This window comes from Chenopodium album, chromosome 26 (genome assembly GCF_948465745.1).
Source record: "Chenopodium album chromosome 26, dcCheAlbu1.1, whole genome shotgun sequence".
Lineage (NCBI taxonomy): Eukaryota > Viridiplantae > Streptophyta > Magnoliopsida > Caryophyllales > Amaranthaceae > Chenopodium > Chenopodium album.
This window is the reverse complement of record NC_137859.1, coordinates 32,191,060-32,199,763: the sequence shown is the minus strand read 5'-3', so window position 1 is coordinate 32,199,763 and position 8,704 is coordinate 32,191,060. Positions and strand designations below refer to the sequence as shown.

Below are 8,704 nucleotides of genomic sequence, written 5' to 3'. Positions count from 1 at the left end.
TATGGTATGAGAGTTATGCTCAAGATTTGAGATAATTAATGGATGTAATGTACTTTAAGTTAAATTGAATGAGTCTATTGTTGGGGGGGGGGGAGGATTGTGAAAATCTACTTTAGCCCTATGAAACATCACATGTGGTCATAAAAAAAAAAGACTAAGGGTTTGCTCAGATTTTCTGAACTGAATTGAATTGATCTGAACTTATCTGAGTAGAGCTAAAATGAATTGTTTATGAGAGAAGGAAATTAGGAACTGAACTGATCGAACTAAACTAAACTGAAATTAAGCTGAAGAGAGCATGCCCTAAGAGCTTCAGCAGTGGTGAGCTATAAGCCTTGTAACTTTGTATGCCAACCCAGCTTTATAAATTAGAACCATGAAAAACTACTTTACCAACCTCTTCTACCTTAAATAATGGGTCCCACATATAAAGATTAAATTTTATAATAAAAGAAGAGTAATGCTATATGTAGCCTTAAGAAACAAACATTAGGCTTAGCAACACAATTTTTGGGAGCTAATGCTTTTAAAGTGCCAAGTGAAACATAAATATATGTGAATCACACCACTTTGCATGTAAAGCTTCATATATATCACCAAACTACATACAATTAGCGTTGCTTCACACTATTAAGCTTACTGCTCCAAATATTAATTATTTGTTAGGAAGTTGTGCATTTCAACTATTGTAGATGATCTAAATCACCAAACTACAATTAGTGTTGCTTCACACTAGTAAGCTTACTGCTCCAAATATTACTTATTTGTTAGCAGGTTTTTATTACAACTACTGTAGATGCTCTAAGGGGTTATATTATTTACACCTCCGCACTATTGCTATATGATTTTGGGATGAAACCTCTTTAGACTTGTGAAGTGGACACTATTAATTTTGGTGACATAAATTCATGAAGTAGTTCAGTGAAGTTTAAATTTTAGATAGACCAAACCCTTTAAATGGTTTGCATAACCGGACTTTTCTCATGACTAGCTAGGGATTCTAACACGTGCAATGTGGCTATTATATTGGAAAAAGTTTCTGCAATTGACTCTAATGTCCTACGCCTATTTGCATATAGGTAATAATGTGTTGGATATTGTGTAACTGTGTATAATATTTGAAACTTTGGTAGAGTTAATTTAGATTAAGTGTGTGTTGGATATTGTGCAGCCGTATAATGTTCAAAACTTTGGTAGAGTTAATTTAGGTTTAGTGAAGAAGCGGCAAAAAAATATATATATCAACTTCTAAAAATGTAAATGTTTGATATGTTCAACATACTTATGATTATGAAGACAAAGAACTAAATAAGACATCACTTAAAAATGAAGAAAGTAAACGATTTGAATAAATTGAAATTGAAATGATTATAACTTTTTATTTAAGAATAATCAATATTGAAGTTACACTTTTGTTTAAAATTGTAATAGAAAAAAAAAGAGTTTCTCAAACTCATTAAATGGGGATATATACTACGTATGTATAAACCCATTTTTTTTTTTTTTTTTGACATTGACACCAAACTTTTAGATAGACCAAACCCTTTAAATTGATTAAATTTAGTTTGCTTTTGTCAAAAAAAAAAAAAAAAAAAAAAAGTTTTAAATTTTATAATTGAAGTTAACTTTTTGTTTAAAATGGGGACTAAAACCTAACTATCTAGAATTCATCCCTGAATTCGAATTAATCCAGGATAAACCTAACTTTTTGACTTGGTAAAGCATGTAAGATAAATATTTAGTACTCCATATGATTAGCGATGAATCGTGGCTGCATTAATGATTTAGACTATCTATGTTGAATTATATTTGATCTTATATTCTTATGTGAATTACTCCCTTCGTCCACTTTTAATAGTCCTTTATGGACAAATTTTAGTCTCAAAATGTTCACCCCATTTACTTTTATCAACAACCATTAATATTAATACCAAAATTCCCACCGATTTGCAACAATACTTGTGTAAATTTAACTTTCTCATGCAAATTTTGTTTTCCCATGTACTTTTATTACCTTTTCTTTCTACTTTTTTGCATACCCAATGTCAATTTACCCGTGAAAAATGTCCATAAGGGACTATCGAAAATGGACGGAGGGAGTATTTTATTTATAGCCTGATTTGTTTTTGCAAAAGGAATTTAATAAGTTGGAGAGTCCTTTCATCTTCCATGCTTCCCGTTGTTTGAGTCTTTGAGATTGACAGAGTTGCAAACTATGTTATCATTGTCTACTTCCCATATATAGGACTAAGTACATGATAACGAAGGATTTTTGTAAATAATTACTCCGTTTTCCATAGTAGATAAGGTCCATCGAGTCTCTCCATATTCTAATGTACTAATTAATTACTCGTACTTCATTTTCCAAAATTACATTTATTACTACTCGTCCCTAGAAGTAGTAGAAAGATAATCAATTAACAAAACCTTTTGCATGCACCCGGTTTACAATAATTTTATTGTACATCGAACATTTTACGAAAAGTGACCCTTTTTTCTTATAAAAGTGACCCTTTTTTTTTTTTTACAAAAGTGATCCATATTTACACAAAAGTGACTTTTTTTCACAAAAGTGACCCCTTTTTTATTTATAAAAGTGACCTATATTTTCACAAAAGTTACCCTTTTTTACACAAAAGTGACCCTTTTTTTCACAAAAGTGACCTTTTTTTTTCTTCACAAAAACAGAGTATCAAAATCAGAAAGTTACCCTTTTCTTCTACAATTAGCAAGTAATTTCCTCCATTTTCTCTCTCCTTTAATGGCGAAATCAATTCCAACACCGAAGATCCGCCAAACTCCTCCGACCCGAATTCCTCCCTTGCGTCCTTTGTCGTTCTTTCAAAAAAAATGCAATTGTAAAACTAACAAAAATACACAAAAAATTAAGTAACAAACCTAAATTAAGCGACAAACAGATTCGCAAGTGAAAGAAAAGGTAGAAAATCAGATCAAAATGCAAAAAATTGAAGAAAAATCAGATCAAATTGAAAGAGAGAGAAAATAGAGGAAGAGAGAGAAAAATAAAAATGTGTGTCTTTAGTTTTGCCAACTGGCCAGTGTGAATGAAATTGGCAGTAACAAATTTCTTTCCTTGTTGCCGCCATACAATACATTATTGTAAATCGGGTTTTTTTAAACATTTGTTCAATTAATTAATCCCTCCAACTCCTATATAAATGCATGACTTAATCCTTACCAATTAATAAATCAACTTTTGATTAGATAATTTATTTGAGTAAATATTTTGTAACATTAGAAGCAATTATGGCATCTGATTCCACTGATGATGATGGTGGTCGTTACAATCGTTACGACACTGATAATAGTGACGACTACAACGACGTTGATAATGATCCAACGCTTGAGCTTGCAATAGAGAAGCTCAAGCTTGGTCCTAATAAGAACAAGCTCGTCGTGTTTAGCCTCAATGGTCTACTTATTCACCGAGCTCATAGAAGCGATAAGTCTAAAATTCCATCAAATCGTCGCCCTGATGGAGTCTATAACAATGGCAATAAACTAGGTATTATTATCATTTTATTTTCTACTACAAAATTAACATGTCTAATCAACTTAATTATTATGCCCTAATTTTATTTTGTTTTTCTTTTGTAGTGTATAAGAGGCCTTTTCTTGATGAGTTCATGAAGTTCTGTCTTGAGAGATTTGAAGTGGGTTTATGGTCTTCTGCACAAGAGTAAGTTTATACATTGAAAATAATCATGGCATAATACCCGTTGAATTTTAATGTTTATTATTGTAAGTTCATTTTAGTGTTAGTTATTTCATAATTCTATGTACATTATTTGATATGCTAGGCAAAATGTTGATTTGGTTTTGGATTGCGCTTTCAAAGGTCTAAAGATGAGGCTTTTGTTTTTTTGGGTGAGTCCTCGTAACATATACTACCTCCATTCTTTTAAATGTTTTATTCCATTTCAATTTAATTAATTTTGGTTATTCTAATTATCTACAGTCGTTGTAACATATACTACCTCCATTCTTTTAATGTTTTGTTCACTTTTCATTTAATTAATTTCATTTATTCTAATAATCTATTCACTTTTTATTACTGTACATTTTTGTTATGTATTTGACACTGATTATTTTTAGACCATATTAGATTTGAGTGTGAACGTGTACATTTCATATAATAATATGGTGTTAAACTATACGTTTTACAAATTCTAACGATGAAAAGCCACAATTTATATTATTTGGGTAGCAGCTTATTTCATTCACTAAATTTGTGACAGGACCAAGAAGAGTGCACGGATTCTGGATTCAAGACACTGGAGAACAAAAGAAAGCCTTTGTTCTTAAAAGATTTGAGCAAACTTCGAACAAATCTTGCTAATTCTAGCAGAGGAGCACGATTTTCAGAATCAAACACTTTGCTGATTGATGATGATCCGGTCAAGAGCCTTCTTAATCCAGTAAATGGGTTTCCTTGCTACCTCAAATCCTCAATTGTATATGATTTTTGATAATCTATAGCATATTGTCATTAAATACAATTGTATCTTTTTTTCTTTTGTTTGTGGTGTTGATGTGTTGCAGGCACACACTGGAATATTTCCCGACTCATATGATCCAAGCAATGTCAATGATAACTTCCTAGGTAAGAATGAGTTGCATTACTAGTTTAAATTACATTATCAGCGTGACAATTAATTACTGTTGGTTTATTGATCAATTAAATTATTTTTTGTTTATTTGACGAGAAGACCCAAAGGAGGAACTAGGGAAATATTTGGGAGAGTTGGCAAATGCTGAAGATTTTGACGTTCCAACTTATGTGAAGGCCAACCCTTTTGGTCAGCCGGCTATAGGACCTGATCATCCTGACTGGGACTTCTACTCCCGAGTTCGCCGTCGTCTCAAGAACTAACCGTGCTTTAGAAAAGGTTAATTTGGAGGGTGTTAAAGGTTTTTGGAGAGGACTATTAGTTTAGTTTTGATGCCTCAAATTATGTAAATAGAGTAAAATAAATCTGGGATTGTTAGTTTGGTGGTTTTTGCTAGAAGTATTGCAAGGAATTGAATGTTTTGCTGATCATTAAGCTAATCCTATTGAAATATTCTCATTTGGTGTTTAATAATATGAGTTGCTATTTTGAATTTTTGATTTTCACATTTTGGAGTGTAAAAATATATTATAGTTTCCTGCTATGGAGACTATTGTTTAATTTTTAATAGGACTCTTTAAGGATAAGCAACGTGTATGTATGTTCTGTTAACCATAAATCGGATTGAATTTCATTATGCGCGAGGTCTAGAAAGAAATCCCTACCTTATAAAAAGTAGAAAATTACTCTTATGAATAGTGTAATGTCAATTATACCCTTTAAAATGTGTATTTACATATAACTCTTATGAATAGTGTAATGCCAATTATACCCTTTAAAATGTGTATTTACATATATACCCTCATTAATATGTACAAGTTTTTTTAATGAATAGTGTTTGGACAATTATACCCTCTAAAATTAGTGTTTGTACTTATTTGCTATCATGCTTTAATTTTAGTTGCCTTGGACATTTATACTCATAAACATAGTTGTTTACATATTTTTTTGTCATTAATTCTGTCAACAACTAAATTTGTGATTTTAAGACCAAATCGAAAGAGCTTCTAGATATGACTAGCTATGCGCGCGCATCGCGCGCGTTAGCTGCCCTAGTTAACTAAAATGTTGGAAAATTTGTAAAAAAAATTACCTTTAAATGTGGTTTTTGTCAAAACAGCCTTTTTAGTTAAGTGTCACAATTTTGGGTGTAGAGGTAGTAGGTTCTTTTCGATTGTTGAATTTCGGGGGTAGGTGGGTTGTTTTTGTCTTTTCAATAGTTGAGAGGGTTTATGGGTGGTTTAGGCCACTTTAGGGTGGGTTGTTGTAATGGTTTGATGGGGTGGCATTGGTGGTCAAGTGGTGGTTGTGCATAGGAAATGGGTGGTTTTAGTTAGTGGGTGCCTGGGTGGTCTATCACTTGAATAGGAAGTCAATGTCAGAATCCAGCAAAAGGTGCTACTTAGGAAGTAATTTGAAATAGGTTTTGTTTTTTCAAAAAAAAAAATTAAAATCAAAAGTTGATTTTGAATAGTCATTGATTTGTCTTTCTAAAAATGAAAAGGTGATTTTTCGACAAAATTTTCCAAAATTGTTTCAAATAAAGGGTTGCATATTGTTAAGGAATACACAAACACAATAATTTTGCATTAGATGGAGCTTTTTTATATTTAGAATTTTTGTACTTCATTGTCAAAAAATTTATTTTCCTACTTTGTTGGATTTTGATATAATTGCGACTTGTGGATAAATACATAGAGAACCAGATTATTACGAAATTGAGAGGATAAAAATTTTTAAAATGGAATTTTTAATAAAAAAAGAAAAAAAAAATGCAAAGGTAGATTGGTTCATTGTGTGTCAAAGCAAATTAAAGTTATGGCCTTAAAAAAAATTAAAGTTATATGCCCTTGCTTGGTTTGCCACTACTATTACAAGTCTAAAGTCTTAAATACACTAAACTCTGTTACGGGTAGGGATGTCAGTGGGGCGGGTTAAGTAGGAGACCCGCCCCATCCCCGCCCCAGTGGGGCGGGGATGGGTCTCGATTTGGCAGGTGGTGGGGCGGGGATGGGGATGAAAACGATACCCGCCATGGGTGATGGGGCGGGGGTGGATTTTAAGTTGTACCCGCCCCATCCTCGCCCCGCCCCACTTCGTACCCGCCCCATCCCCACCTCATACCCGCATCTATATACTTTTATATTATTTTATAAAATAATTACGTGAAATAAATATTAATTATAATATTTTGTACTACACTTATATTATAAACAATAATGTGTATAATATTAAGAATTTTTTTTTTAATATTATAATCCGTATTAATTATGTAGGATTGTGTATTTGAGACACGGAAATTTGGTGGGTCTTGGGTGGGGATTAGGCGGGGATGGATATCCAAGTGGGGGGTGGGGCGGGGATGGTTTTGGAGTTCTACCCGCCAGGGCGGGGATGGGGATGAATATTAGACCCGCCGCGGGGATGGGGATGGGGATGGGGATGGGGATGAAAATGTTAGGTGGGGATGGGGATGGGAAGGCCAACATCCGCCCCGCCCTGCCCCATTGACATCCCTAGTTACGGGGTATTATTTCCCCTACATGTATAACATGTCATAAACGTATTCTTTAAGTTGTATCTCCTTAATTATTGTCCCATTACAAAAATATGGGTCAAACTTTTAAAACTTTGACCATGAATTCTTGTTAATCTATAAGTGATTAATAATATATTCATGTGAGATCTTGTTATAATCGTCTCATTATATAGTTTATTACTCGTAGTGTAAAATATTTATAATTTTACGCTTATAGAAATGGAGATATATACGTTTAAGACGCGTCTTGAAAACCGTGAAAAGTCAAATGGGGCAAAAAAATAAGGGACAAAGGGAGTAGGGCTGTTCAAAGGTCCAAGACCGGACCGGACCGAAAATTAGAATTTTAAGAACCGAAGACCGGCCCGATTTAGCTAGGAACGAACCCGGACCGGACCGAAAGAATCGGTCCAAAACACGGACCGGACCGCTTTGGACCGATTTAAGAATTTTTTTTAAAAAGAATACTAAATTTTTAATAAAGTTATGAAAAACACGAAAAAAGTAAAGGAAAATATCATATTTTAACGTCATTTTTACGTCTTTTTTTGTATGTTTAGTACAAAAAATCTTATAAAGTTGAAGTTTTCTAAGCTTATTAAGAATAATTTTAACCATTATTTAAGGTTTCACGCATATTTTTAATAAAAAATCGGTTCGATCCAAGACCGGTTGTTATAGGGTTTTGGACCGGACCGGACCGATGAATTTCAAGACCCGAAGACCGGACCGATTAATTCGATCCGGTCCGGGTCCGGTCCATTTTTTTGGTCCGGACCAATTTATGAACACCCCTAAAAGGGAGTAGGTTTTTTTAGAACTCGAAAATCTCTCTTGATTTTGGTTCATACAATTACTTAATTTAATTATTGTAATAATGTAATATGACAAAGGCTAATGAACGCCTCGGGTAAGCTAGCTAAAAGTAGAAAGATTAAATTAAAATTAACATCAATTACATAGATTGACGCGCGATTTTGTCATGCTTTCCCAAATTAATACCACTTTAGATAATTTTTATTTTAATTGCTTATCCAAAGTCACAGGGACATCCGTTAGCAAGATCTATGTAATATTAAAGTTTACCTACAAGTGCTCCAACTTTTTTTTTTTTTTTTAAATTTTTTTTTAACTCCAACTACTTAATTACTTTATTAACATCAACGTTAACAGTCCAAGAATTATTATAGATTGATCATAGGACACAAGCGTGCATGCGTACTATAAATTTCGGACACTTCCCTAGAAGCTGTTATAGTAGCAACGATTTTAATTATTTACTCATTGGATAATCAACCGACTCATCTTGCAATAGTTAGGTTCGCATGAAATAAATTAGTTAGTTATAACATTGGATAATCAACCGATTCATGTCATCTTACCTAAAATAATTAAATAAATAAAACCTTTCATCTACCTAGCTAGCTAATAGGATTGACGCTTATATATTATATCCAAGAAAAAACCTTATGAACACCACTATATAAACCTTTCATCTTCATTCACAAAATTCTTTAGACTTTCATCGATTACT

The 8,704-nt window shown here is 32.8% G+C and overlaps 1 pseudogene; it reads left to right on the top strand.

Moving 5' to 3' along the window:
* The first annotated feature begins 3,267 nt into the window (after positions 1 to 3,267).
* LOC145617035 (uncharacterized) lies at positions 3,268 to 4,894 on the top strand (annotated as a pseudogene).
* The last annotated feature ends 3,810 nt before the right edge of the window (positions 4,895 to 8,704 follow it).